The 14089-nt window shown below is 44.8% G+C and overlaps 1 protein-coding gene across 2 annotated transcripts in view; it reads right to left on the bottom strand.

The window, feature by feature from the left end:
• HDAC7 (histone deacetylase 7) overlaps positions 1-14089 on the bottom strand; it is a 603789-nt gene that overhangs the window by 442751 nt on the left and 146949 nt on the right. The gene's annotated exons all lie outside the window — the stretch shown is intronic.

The following is a 14089-nucleotide window of genomic DNA, read 5'->3' as shown; positions in this document are numbered from 1 at the left end:
TTACAGAGACAAACAGTGCAAAGAAGCAGTTCTTTTCCCCTTCCTCTTGCTTGTTCGTTGCTACTTTCATTATGGAAGCATATAGGAAAATGTCAAAAGAGTCCCTGGAGCTGCTTTGTCAGGAGAGAGCCATTGCAACTTTTGGTAAAACAAAGGAGCAGTTGGTCCAGGAACTGCAGCAGGCAGATGATATTCCAGCAGAGCAGGAAACAGGCACATAAAGGGTTACTGTGGAACTGGTAACCCAGGAAATGATACCTACTGCTGTTACCCCTGTGAGTGCAAAGGAGTCTGAGCTACAAACAACACTCAGGTACTTAGGGGATGCTGATTCCAAACTAAGAATGGAATTGATCCTCAAGTTTCAAGAAGCAGCAGAGAAAGAGAGAGAGAGGCTGCAGAGAGGGAGGCTGCAGAAAGAGAGAGAGAGAGAGAGAGAGAGAAGGAAAAGGATGCTCAACAGAGACATGAGCTGGAGGTTATGCAGATGAACAGAACTAGCCTGTCTCCCCAAACCAGTGAACGTGGGGAAACAGCAACAGAGAGGCCCCGTCTGGAGTATTTTCCAATGTTGGAAAAAGATACTGACTTGGATGTTTTTCTGAACGCCTTTAAGAAGGTATGCAAGCAGTATCAGCTGCCCCCAGAGCAATGGGTTCTCTATTTAGCTCCTCGCATAAAGGGTAAAGCACTGGATGTATTTGCTTCACTTCCAGTGGAGGATGACAAGGACTATGAGGCCATAAAAACAGCCTTATTGAAAAGTTTTAACCTCACTCCAGAATACTACAGGAAAAAATGTTGGCGTTTTCACCAAAGTGCAGATGACAGCTGCACAGAATATGTTGCACAGCTAAGGTCTGCTTTTAAGCAATGGACTGGGGGCATAAAAGTCCTCACTCATGAGGCTTTGGAGGATTTGATGATCTTGGAGCAGCTCCTGCAAACACAGAGTCCTGATGCCAGAGAGTGGATTCTGGACAGAAAGCCCAAAACAGTGGCAGAGGCTGCAGATCTGGCTAATGATTACGCCAGCAACAGAGCACCTGAAACAAGGCAGGCAGCTATGCAAGCAGTGTCTCCTAATTGGAAAAAAGCAAACAAGGCAGCAGAGAGACCATCTCATCTACACCCTACAGCCAGAGGGGCAGGGGCCACCACGGAACAGGGGGATACCGCCAGTGTTTCACTTGTGACCAAATGGGGCATCTGAGTTTCACCTGCCCAGAAAAGAAGAAGCCTGAGGGTGGAAATGTAGCTGGGGGACCAGCATCTGTTTTGTTTGTTGGTGGGTTCCCAAGGTAAAAGCGGAGAGATAACCTACAGAGGGTATCTGTGGGTGATCAGGTGGCAACAGGACTCAGGGATAGTGGAGCTTCAGTTACCTTGGTGCATCCTGAAACGGTAAAGTCGGAGAACATTAAACCAGGGAGTACTGTGTCCATTCAAGGAATTGGGGGAGTTTTCTCAGCAGTGCCTGTGGCACGAGTGTACCTTGATTGGGGTGTGGGAAAAGGTTTGTGGGAGGTGGGGATTTTTGCGGATATCCCTGTTGATGTTTTGCTGGGCAATGATTTGGGCTGGGTACTTTGTCAGTACGCCCCAGAAGACAACACCTGCAACCTGGAAGAGCCAGTAGAGGGCCCTGCACCAACTGAGGTACTGTGTGAAATTTTGGGGGACCCAGAGGGGAGGCTGGGGATGGACAAATCTCTAGCTGCACCAGAGCTGGAGGTATCCAACCAAAGGATGACGAATGATTTCCTTGAACATGATTGCTGGGAGGGGGGAGCGGGGGGCTGAAGGTTAATGCAGCTCTGCCTTTGTGTACACCAGTAATGTCTTGTTCTAATGAAGAGGGATGTATTGAAAATGTTTGTGACAATGTTGCTTCTATTGAACCTGGGTGCTGGAAAGGAGAGACTAGGGTTAATGATGATTTACCTGAGCCTGTACCAGTACTGTATTGTACCAGTGAAAAGGGTTATACTGCCATTGATTGTGACAATGGGATGCCTGATGCAGTGTGTGGGAATGTGAGAGGGCAGCAGGGCTGGGCAGAAGGGCAGACTGAGTGTGTATACCCTTCTGTGCTAGAACCAGCATTGTATGCCCAAGAGAAATGTATGGAATGGGCAAAGCCAGAAATTAGAAAATGTAGGAGGTGTGAATTGGTGTGCCAGCTGAGTTTTGTGAGCAGGGGGCAGGAGAAGAGGCTTATTCTCTGTTTTCCCCTGAGGTAAAATGCACCCTTAGTGAGGGATGTCAGCTATACAGCTGCAAAGGAGAACAGGTGACAGGTATGTGTCAGTCTGTCCCTGAAACAGCATTGCATATGCAAGAAGGAGTGAAGGGCACGGCTGGTGTAGGGGCCAGGGTGCCCCCTGCCCTGTTACAGAGAGTAAAATAGGATGGGACCCTGGGTGTGTCTGTGGACCTCCCCTACAGGGATTGCAGATGTGAAGAGGAGGGGGAGGTAGATGTGACTTCCCCCTGCAGCTCTCCCATGGTTAGGTGTACCCTGGTTAGAGAGTGTGTGGGTCAAGCAGCTGCAGTGACCTGCTACCCCTACAGAACATACTGGGGTAGGTGTGAACAGTGGACTATCTGGCCTAAGCATGGCAAGAATTGCTCTTAATCCCCCAGTGAGTTACCCTGAGGGGGTGCTAGATCCCTTTATTAGTGAGAGTGAGTGCAAGGAGTGTATGATATCCTGCACGGGAGTGTCCTCCATGAGGGAAATTTTGTCAGCTGATGCTGTTACAGTGGGCAAATGAATGCAGTGAGTGTGCAGAAAGGGCAGATCTGGTCTTATGAAAGAGGAAAACTAAGATTTAGGTTGACATAGGGGATCAACGTGGGCTGACCCCCTATTTCCACCATTTTAAAAGGGGAGCTGTCATAATACAATCATGTGGAGTAGTTGATACCTGGATTGGCTAACCGGCAGAGGTGGTATTGTGGTCTCAGCCTGGGTTAAGGTGAACTGCTTTTTCTTTTTGTGAAGTCTGTTTTCAGAAAAGTTGTAAGCTGAGACGCCCCTTCTCCCTCCTTAGCCTAGTGTTCTTTGTGTAACTGTGTGTAGGAATGCAAAACGCTCCTCCCCTTGGAAACTGATACTGGTAGCTAAGACTTGTTGTATTGGCTAAACCTCGTCGTAAATTATAACAAGGGCGGTGTCTCTGACAAGACAAAGAAAGTTTAGTTTAAGTGTATGTAACAGAAAGACTTTTAGGTAGAATTACCCTGGGACCAAACATCATGAACAGCAGTTCTCCACATATCTAAAGGAATTTGGTAATAAGTAAGATATTGTGTTTCTATTATTTTTATGTCCCCTTTTCTTTTTAAAGAATTGTAACTTTGCAACTGTATGTTATTTTGAATGTCTTTATAATTTCGCACTGTGTAACCTGTATTGATATTTTTGTTATTAAACACATAGAAAATCTCATTCTGTCTTTTGGGCTCTAATATCTGAATTCATACTCTGTTGAAAGGCACGTTACCTAATTGTTAAATTGTGTGAGTTTTTGGGGGTTCCCAAAATGCCCCTTTAATTTAGAAGTTTTGGTGGTGGCAGAAATTGTTAGATCAATGTGGACAGGATTTGGGGGTTAATGTGGTGTCCCTTTTAAGGTCCTTTTGCCGAGTTGCAATGTTAAGGGAACCAGAGCTGTGTGCTATTAATCCCTTCATGCCCACACCCCTCTATTGTGACGTTGAGAAGGTTTGATTCATCACAAACTGGATGGCAGTGGTGGGGATATTTAGAGTTTTTTTAGTGCTATTTGTATAGTACTAATAGAAATTACATGTTTTTTGTGTAATTTCCCAAAGACAGAACTCAGTGCCTAATTACAGAGACAAACAGTGCAAAGAAGCAGTTCTTTTCCCCTTCCTCTTGCTTGTTCGTTGCTACTTTCATTATGGAAGCATATAGGAAAATGTCAAAAGAGTCCCTGGAGCTGCTTTGTCAGGAGAGAGCCATTGCAACTTTTGGTAAAACAAAGGAGCAGTTGGTCCAGGAACTGCAGCAGGCAGATGATATTCCAGCAGAGCAGGAAACAGGCACATAAAGGGTTACTGTGGAACTGGTAACCCAGGAAATGATACCTACTGCTGTTACCCCTGTGAGTGCAAAGGAGTCTGAGCTACAAACAACACTCAGGTACTTAGGGGATGCTGATTCCAAACTAAGAATGGAATTGATCCTCAAGTTTCAAGAAGCAGCAGAGAAAGAGAGAGAGAGGCTGCAGAGAGGGAGGCTGCAGAAAGAGAGAGAGAGAGAGAGAGAGAGAGAGAAGGAAAAGGATGCTCAACAGAGACATGAGCTGGAGGTTATGCAGATGAACAGAACTAGCCTGTCTCCCCAAACCAGTGAACGTGGGGAAACAGCAACAGAGAGGCCCCGTCTGGAGTATTTTCCAATGTTGGAAAAAGATACTGACTTGGATGTTTTTCTGAACGCCTTTAAGAAGGTATGCAAGCAGTATCAGCTGCCCCCAGAGCAATGGGTTCTCTATTTAGCTCCTCGCATAAAGGGTAAAGCACTGGATGTATTTGCTTCACTTCCAGTGGAGTATGACAAGGACTATGAGGCCATAAAAACAGCCTTATTGAAAAGTTTTAACCTCACTCCAGAATACTACAGGAAAAAATGTTGGCGTTTTCACCAAAGTGCAGATGACAGCTGCACAGAATATGTTGCACAGCTAAGGTCTGCTTTTAAGCAATGGACTGGGGGCATAAAAGTCCTCACTCATGAGGCTTTGGAGGATTTGATGATCTTGGAGCAGCTCCTGCAAACACAGAGTCCTGATGCCAGAGAGTGGATTCTGGACAGAAAGCCCAAAACAGTGGCAGAGGCTGCAGATCTGGCTAATGATTATGCCAGCAACAGAGCACCTGAAACAAGGCAGGCAGCTATGCAAGCAGTGTCTCCTAATTGGAAAAGAGCAAACAAGGCAGCAGAGAGACCATCTCATCTACACCCTACAGCCAGAGGGGCAGGGGCCACCACGGAACAGGGGGATACCGCCAGTGTTTCACTTGTGACCAAATGGGGCATCTGAGTTTCACATGCCCAGAAAAGAAGAAGCCTGAGGGTGGAAATGTAGCTGGGGGACCAGCATCTGTTTTGTTTGTGGGTGGGTTCCCAAGGTAAAAGCGGAGAGATAACCTACAGAGGGTATCTGTGGGTGATCAGGTGGCAACAGGACTCAGGGATAGTGGAGCTTCAGTTACCTTGGTGCATCCTGAAACGATAAAGTCGGAGAACATTAAACCAGGGAGTACTGTGTCCATTCAAGGAATTGGGGGAGTTTTCTCAGCAGTGCCTGTGGCACGAGTGTACCTTGATTGGGGTGTGGGAAAAGGTTTGTGGGAGGTGGGGATTTTTGCGGATATCCCTGTTGATGTTTTGCTGGGCAATGATTTGGGCTGGGTACTTTGTCAGTACGCCCCAGAAGACAACACCTGCAACCTGGAAGAGCCAGTAGAGGGCCCTGCACCAACTGAGGTACTGTGTGAAATTTTGGGGGACCCAGAGGGGAGGCTGGGGATGGACAAATCTCTAGCTGCACCAGAGCTGGAGGTATCCAACCAAAGGATGAAGAATGATTCCCTTGAACATGATTGCTGGGAGGGGGGAGCGGGGGGCTGAAGGTTAATGCAGCTCTGCCTTTGTGTACACCAGTAATGTCTTGTTCTAATGAAGAGGGATGTATTGAAAATGTTTGTGACAATGTTGCTTCTATTGAACCTGGGTGCTGGAAAGGAGAGACTAGGGTTAATGATGATTTACCTGAGCCTGTACCAGTACTGTATTGTACCAGTGAAAAGGGTTATACTGCCATTGATTGTGACAATGGGATGCCTGATGCAGTGTGTGGGAATGTGAGAGGGCAGCAGGGCTGGGCAGAAGGGCAGACTGAGTGTGTATACCCTTCTGTGCTAGAACCAGCATTGCATGCCCAAGAGAAATGTATGGAATGGGCAAAGCCAGAAATTAGAAAATGTAGGAGGTGTGAATTGGTGTGCCAGCTGAGTTTTGTGAGCAGGGGGCAGGAGAAGAGGCTTATTCTCTGTTTTCCCCTGAGGTAAAATGCACCCTTAGTGAGGGATGTCAGCTATACAGCTGCAAAGGAGAACAGGTGACAGGTATGTGTCAGTCTGTCCCTGAAACAGCATTGCATATGCAAGAAGGAGTGAAGGGCATGGCTGGTGTAGGGGCCAGGGTGCCCCCTGCCCTGTTACAGAGAGTAAAATAGGATGGGACCCTGGGTGTGTCTGTGGACCTCCCCTACAGGGATTGCAGATGTGAAGAGGAGGGGGAGGTAGATGTCACTTCCCCCTGCAGCTCTCCCATGGTTAGGTGTACCCTGGTTAGAGAGTGTGTGGGTCAAGCAGCTGCAGTGACCTGCTACCCCTACAGAGCATACTGGGGTAGGTGTGAACAGTGGACTATCTGGCCTAAGCATGGCAAGAATTGCTCTTAATCCCCCAGTGAGTTACCCTGAGGGGGTGCTAGATCCCTTTATTAGTGAGAGTGAGTGCAAGGAGTGTATGATATCCTGCACGGGAGTGTCCTCCATGAGGGAAATTTTGTCAGCTGATGCTGTTACAGTGGGCAAATGAATGCAGTGAGTGTGCAGAAAGGGCAGATCTGGTCTTATGAAAGAGGAAAACTAAGATTTAGGTTGACATAGGGGATCAACGTGGGCTGACCCCCTATTTCCACCATTTTAAAAGGGGAGCTGTCATGATACAATCATGTGGAGTAGTTGATACCTGGATTGGCTAACCGGCAGAGGTGGTATTGTGGTCTCAGCCTGGGTTAAGGTGAACTGCTTTTTCTTTTCCGTGCAATGGGTAGATTTTTGTTAGAGTTAGGTTTTTCATTTTGGGGGGTTGGTTGGGTGGTGGGTTTTTCTGTTGTGGGGTCTTTGTATTTTTTTCCAGGAAAAAGAACTGATTTCTTTAGGACAATGCCCTACAAAAGGATATTTTAAGGGCTATTGTTAGTTTATTGTAGGCTAGGGTTTTTTTTATTTGGGGGGGCTTTTTTATTTTTTATAGGGTTATTAGATTAGGTGTAATTGTTTTTATTTTTGATCATTTCGATTGTTATTTTTCGTAATATAGTATTTTTTATTTTTTGTAATTTTATACTAACATTTTTTTAGTAGTGTTATTTTTTTTAAGTGTAATTTAGTTTTTTTAATTGGTAGTTATTTTAATTTTAGTGTAATAGTTTAGTATAAAAGTTATGTTAGGGTAATTTATAGTTTAAACTTTGTGTTTTTTAATTTCACAGTTCAGTTTTTTTTCATTTTAAGATAGGGATATTGTAACTTTAATATAAAGTTAGGGGATTGTTAGGTTTAGGGGTTAATAGTTTAATTTAGTTTTTTTGCGATGTGGGGGGCTGGTGGATTAAGGGTTAATAGGTTTATTTAGTGGCGGTGATGTGGGAGGCCAGAGGTTTAGGGGTTAATAAATTTATTGTAGTGGCAGAATAGGGGTTAGGCGATGTTGGGGAGCGGCGGAATAGGGGTTAATCATTTTTATTAGTGGCGGGGAAGTGGGAAACGGCAGATTAGGGGTTAATAACTTTTTTTCGGTGTCTGCGATGTCGGGAGCAGCAGATTAGGGGTGTTTAGGCTTGCGGTTTATGTTAGGGTGTTTAAACGTAACTTTTTTCCCAATAGACATCAATGGGGTTGCGTTACAGCGATCGCCATTCCGCACTTCAGGTGTTAGTGTTTTTTTCTAACACTCTCTCCCCATTGATGTCTATGGGGAAAGCGTGCATGAGCACGTCAAATCAGCCCTTGCATTTTGTGCGGTATGGAGCTTAGCGCAACCATATCGTACGCACAAGGAGGCTTTTCAGAAACTCGTAATGGTTGCGCTATGTAGGGTGAAATAACGCAATTTTTGTTACGTTTGTTTCACCCTGTTTAACGCAAAACTCGTAATCTAGGTGATTGTTTGCTCTGCATTTTAGTGAGCAGAGTAACATAACATTTAGTGATCTATTTAAAAAAAATTATTATTATTATTATATTTAACCTCCTTGGCTTTACGATTCCTGCTGTTCCATATCTTAAAAACTTTAAAGTGAATTTAAAGTTTCATCAAGTAGTGCCCGATTTTTAAAAATACTATTAAAAACAGGGGCACTTTCATTGATGAAATTTTACATTGCACCATATTTGTAGAAATACAAGCCTCTTCCTACGTCAGCTATGACGATTCCGGTATACTCCAATCATGGCCTCCCCCCGGGGGAAGCATTGCCTAAAGCAACGCCATGATTGGAGGAAGGCCAGAATCGTCATTTCTGACGTAGGAAGAGGTTTGTGTCGGGCAGGGGGAAGCGGTGATCCTGCTTTCAAGACGAAGAGGTAAGTATTTCTACAAATATAGTGCAATGTAAAGTTTCATCAATGAAAGTGCCCCTGTTTTTAATAATATTTCTCCAACATTGGTGTGTCCGGTCCACGGCGTCATCCATTACTTGTGGGAAATGTTCTCCCCCACAGGGAAAGGCAAGGAGAGCACACAGCAAGAGCTGTCCATATAGCTCCCCCTCTGGCTCCGCCCCCCAGTCATTCTCCTTGCCGCTCTGAACAAGTAGCATCTACCACGGGGATGGCGAGGAGTTTGTGGTGTTAGTTGTAGTTTTTTATTCTTCTATCAAGAGTTTGTTATTTTAAAATAGTGCTGGCTTGTACTATTTACTCTATAACAGAAAAGTGATGAAGATTTCTGTTTAAGAGGGCTATGATTTTAGCACAAATAACTAAAATCCATTACTGTTACCACGCAGGACTGTTGAAACAAGAGAACTTCAGTTGGGGGTAACAGTTTGCAGACTCATCTGCTTCAGGTATGACTAGTCTCCTTCTAACAACACAGGCTAATGCTAGATGACAGTCATTTTTCCCCTCAGGGGAAACGGTAAGCCATTTTTCTTTCACCTCAGCAAAAAATATAACAGGCTTCCCCTTTTTGTTTTTTATGCTGGTAGACACTGTTAGGGGCTAAATCGATTGGTTTTTATTACAATATTATACCATTTGAAATATTTTATAAGCTCACATACACTTGGGAACGTTTTTTTTTTATCTGGCTTGTTTTAGACACCTAAATCTAGTCAGGAAGGCCCCTTCACTCTAGTGTGCTGAGGGAGGAAGCCTCATTTTGGAACTTCAGCTGTGCAGTTGAATTTCAAGGCAGTCCATGCAGATTCATGTGAGAGGGTCCTGTGGTTCAGAAAGTGACTCCAAAAGGCTTTTTTCTGTGAATGGTGACCCCTAAGGAAGGTAAAAAGCTGCAGCAAGGCTGTAGCTGGGATTGTGGTGTGTAAAAACGGTTAAATCAAACAATTAGCTCCGGTTTGCTTGTTTTAAGAGCTAGAGTCTCCATATTTGCTGTGCAATACTTTCTAAGCATTAAGACACTGGGGTCCAAATTTCAGAAAAATCGGATATTGCCTTCATAGTTTTTTGAACATTCAGAAATAAATGTGTCATTTTATTATTTAAAGAGACAGTAACGTTTTTGTTTAAAATCGTTTTTATTGCATTGTTTGCCTGCCTAAATCTGTTTAACATGTCTGTTCCATCAGATAACCTATGTTCTGTGTGTATAGAGACAAATGTGGTTCCCCCTTCGAGTGTTTGCGATAATTGCGCCATAGCGTCCAAACAAAATCAGGACAGCTCTGTTATTTTTCATAATGTTACCCAAGATGATTTATCTAATGAAGGTAGTGGGGATAGCTCTACATCCTCTCCTTCTGTGTCTACACCAGCTTTGCCCGCACAGGCGACACCTAGCGCGCCAGTGCTTATTTCTATGCAACAATTATCAGCAGTAGTGGATAATTCTATAGCAAATCTTTTATCCAAACTGCCAGTTTTTCAGAGAAAGCGTGATTGTTCAGTTTTAAATACAGATAAAAAGGATGAACAATCAGACGCTGATGATGCCTTATCTATTTTACCCTCACATCAATCGGAATTGGCTGTGAGGGAAGGGCTGTCTGAGGGTGAAATTTCAGACTCAGGAAAAATTTCTCAACAGGCAGAACCTGATCTAGTGGCATTTAAGTTTAAGCTAGAACATCTCCGCGCTTTGCTTAAGGAGGTATTAGCTACTCTGGATGACTGTGATCCCATGGTAGTACCAGAGAAGTTGTGCAAATTGGACAAATTTTTAGAGGTCCCAGTGCACGACGACGCTTTTCCAATACCTAAGAGGGTAGCGAACATAGTGGAAAAGGAGTGGGAGAAGCCAGGTGTACCCTTTGCCCCACCTCCTATATTTAAGAAAATGTTTCCCATAGTAGACCCTAGAAGGGACGCATGGCAAACGGTCCCGAAGGTTGAGGGAGCTGTTTCAACACTAGCGAAGCGCACAACTATTCCTATAGAGGACAGCTGCGCTTTCAAAGATCCTATGGATAAAAAATTGGAAGGATTGCTTAAAAAGATTTTTGTTCAGCAAGGGTTCATCCTTCAACCAGCTACGTGTGTTATTACTGTCACTTCAGCGGCGTCCTTTTGGTTCGAAGAACTAGAAAGGTCGCTCCAGAAAGAGATTTCCTATGAAGAAGTCATGGACAGAATTCACGCATTAAAGTTAGCTAATTCCTTTATATTGGATGCCGCCTTTCAAATAACGAAATTGGCGGCGAAAAACTCAGGTTTTGCTATTGTAGCGTGGAGGGCGCTTTGGCTAAAATCCTGGTCGGCAGATGTGTCGTCCAAGACTAAGTTACTGAATATTCCTTTCAAGGGTAAGACCCTTTTTGGGCCGGAATTGAAGGAAATTATTTCAGACATCACTGGGGGTAAGGGCATGCCCTCCCACAGGATAGGCCTTTTAAGGCTAAGAAAAAGTCTAATTTTCGTTCCTTTCGCAATTTCAGGAACGGACCGGCTAATAACTCCACTGCCGCTAGACAAGAAGGTAACGCGGCCCAGCCCAAACCCGCTTGGAAGCCCATGCAAGGCTGGAACAAGGGTAAACAAACCAAGAAACCTGCTGCTGCTACCAAGACAGCATGAAGGGGTAGCCCCCAATCCGGGACCGGATCTGGTAGGGGGCAGACTATCTCTCTTCGCTCAGGCTTGGGAAAGAGATGTTCTGGATCCCTGGGTGCTAGAGATAGTTTCCAAGGGATACCTGTTAGAATTCAAGGGACTTCCTCCAAAGGGAAGGTTCCACCTGTCTCGCTTATCTTCAGACCAGATAAAGAAACAGGCATTCTTACATTGTGTAAGAGACCTATCAAAGATGGGAGTGATAAACCCAGTCCCCTCCGGGGAACAAGGTCTAGGGTTTTACTCAAACCTGTTTGTGGTTCCCAAAAAAGAGGGAACTTTCAGGCCAATTCTGTATTTAAAGATATTAAACAAGTTCCTCAGAGTTCCATCCTTCAAGATGGAAACCATTCGGACAATCTTACCAACAATCCAGCAGGGTCAATTTTTGACTACCGTGGATCTAAAGGATGCGTATCTGCATATCCCAATCCACAAATCTCATCATCAGTTCCTGAGGTTCGCCTTTCTGGACAAACATTACCAGTTTGTGGCTCTTCCATTCGGTTTAGCCACCGCTCCCAGAATTTTCACAAAGGTGCTAGGGTCCCTTCTAGTGGTCCTAAGACCGAGGGGCATCGCTGTAGCACCTTATCTAGACGACATCCTAATCCAAGCGTCGTCTCTTTCCAAAGCGAGGGCTCATACAGACATTGTGTTGGCTTTTCTCAGATCTCACGGGTGGAAAGTGAACATAGAAAAAAGTTCACTGTCACCGTCCACAAGGGTTCCTTTTCTGGGAACAATAATAGATTCTGTGGAAATGAAGATCTTTCTCACAGACGTCAGAAAGACAAAACTTCTAAAAGCTTGTCGAGTTCTTCACTCTATTCCTCAACCCTCCATAGCTCAATGCATGGAAGTAATGGGACTAATGGTCGCAGCAATGGATGTGGTTCCTTTTGCTCAAATTCATCTAAGACCATTACAGCTGTGCATGCTCAATCAGTGGAATGGGGACTATACAGACTTGTCTCCCCAAATTCAAGTAGACCAGGTAACCAGGGACTCACTTCTCTGGTGGTTGACCCAGGATCACCTGTCTCAGGGAATGAGTTTCCGCAGACCGGAGTGGGTCATCGTCACGACCGACGCAAGCCTCTTGGGGTGGGGCGCGGTCTGGGACTCTCTGAAAGCTCAGGGCCTATGGTCGCGGGAAGAGTCGCTTCTCCCGATAAACATTTTGGAACTAAGAGCTATATTCAATGCGCTCCTGGCTTGGCCTCAGCAAGCGGAAGCCAGGTTCATAAGATTTCAGTCGGACAACATAACGACTGTTGCGTACATCAATCATCAGGGGGGAACAAAGAGTTCCCTAGCGATGAAGGAAGTAACCAAGATAATCCAATGGGCAGAGAATCACTCCTGCCATCTATCTGCTATTCACATCCCAGGAGTAGACAACTGGGAGGCGGACTATTTGAGTCGTCAGACTTTCCATCCGGGGGAGTGGGAACTCCATCCGGAGGTCTTTGCTCAGTTAACCCAATTATGGGGCACTCCAGACATGGATCTAATGGCGTCCCGTCAGAACTTCAAGATTCCTTGCTACGGGTCCAGATCCAGGGATCCCAAGGCGACTCTAGTGGATGCATTAGTGGCGCCTTGGTCGTTCAACCTAGCATATGTGTTTCCACCGTTTCCTCTCCTCCCCAGGCTCATAGCCAGGATCAAACAGGAGAAGGCCTCGGTGATTCTGATAGCTCCTGCGTGGCCACGCAGGACTTGGTATGCAGACCTGGTGAATATGTCATCGGCTCCACCATGGAAGCTACCTTTGAGACAGGACCTTCTAGTACAAGGTCCATTCGAACATCCCAATCTAGTTTCTCTGCAGCTGACTGCTTGGAAATTGAACGCTTGATTTTATCCAAGCGTGGGTTTTCAAATTCTGTGATTGATACTCTGGTCCAAGCCAGAAAACCTGTGACTAGAAAGATTTACCATAAAATATGGAAAAAATATATCTGTTGGTGTGAATCCAAAGGATTCTCCTGGAGTAAGATTAAAATTCCAAAGATTCTCTCCTTTCTCAAGAAGGTTTGGATAAAGGATTGTCAACTAGTTCTCTAAAAGGACAGATTTCTGCATTATCCGTCTTGTTGCACAAACGACTGGCAGCTTTGCCAGATGTACAAGTTTTTGTTCAGGCTTTGGTTAGAATCAAGCCTGTTTACAGACCCAGGACTCCTCCTTGGAGTCTAAATTTAGTTCTTTCAGTTCTTCAAGGGGTTCCGTTTGAACCTTTACATTCCATAGATATTAAGTTACTATCTTGGAAAGTTCTGTTTTTGGTTGCTATTTCTTCTGCTAGAAGAGTTTCTGAATTATCTGCTTTGCAGTGTGATCCACCCTATCTGGTGTTCCATTCAGATAAGGTTGTTTTGCGTACTAAGCCTGGTTTTCTTCCAAAAGTTGTTTCCAACAAGAACATCAACCAGAAAATAGTTGTTCCTTCTTTGTGTCCGAATCCAGTTTCAAAGAAGGAACGTTTATTACACAATTTAGATGTTGTTCGTGCTTTAAAGTTCTATTTAGAAGCAACAAAAGATTTTAGACAAACCTCATCCTTGTTTGTCGTTTACTCTGGTAAGAGGAGAGGTCAAAAAGCTACTGCTACCTCTCTCTCTTTCTGGCTGAAAAGCATTATCCGCTTGGCTTATGAGACTGCCGGACGGCAGCCTCCTGACCGTATCACAGCTCACTCTACTAGGGCTGTGGCTTCCACATGGGCCTATAAGAACGAGGCTTCTGTTGACCAGATATGTAAGGCAGCAACTTGGTCTTCTCTGCACACTTTTGCCAAATTCTACAAATTTGATATTTTTGCTTCTTCGGAGGCTGTTTTTGGGAGAAAGGTTTTGCAAGCCGTGGTGCCTTCTGTTTAGGTAACCTGATTTGCTCCCTCCCTTCATCCGTGTCCTAAAGCTTTGGTATTGGTTCCCACAAGTAATGGATGACGCCGTAGACCG

Source organism: Bombina bombina, chromosome 3, assembly GCF_027579735.1.
Source record: "Bombina bombina isolate aBomBom1 chromosome 3, aBomBom1.pri, whole genome shotgun sequence".
NCBI classification, from domain to species: Eukaryota; Metazoa; Chordata; class Amphibia; order Anura; family Bombinatoridae; genus Bombina; species Bombina bombina.
Note: the sequence above shows the minus strand (reverse complement) of the source record. Positions and strands in the feature narration are given on the sequence as shown.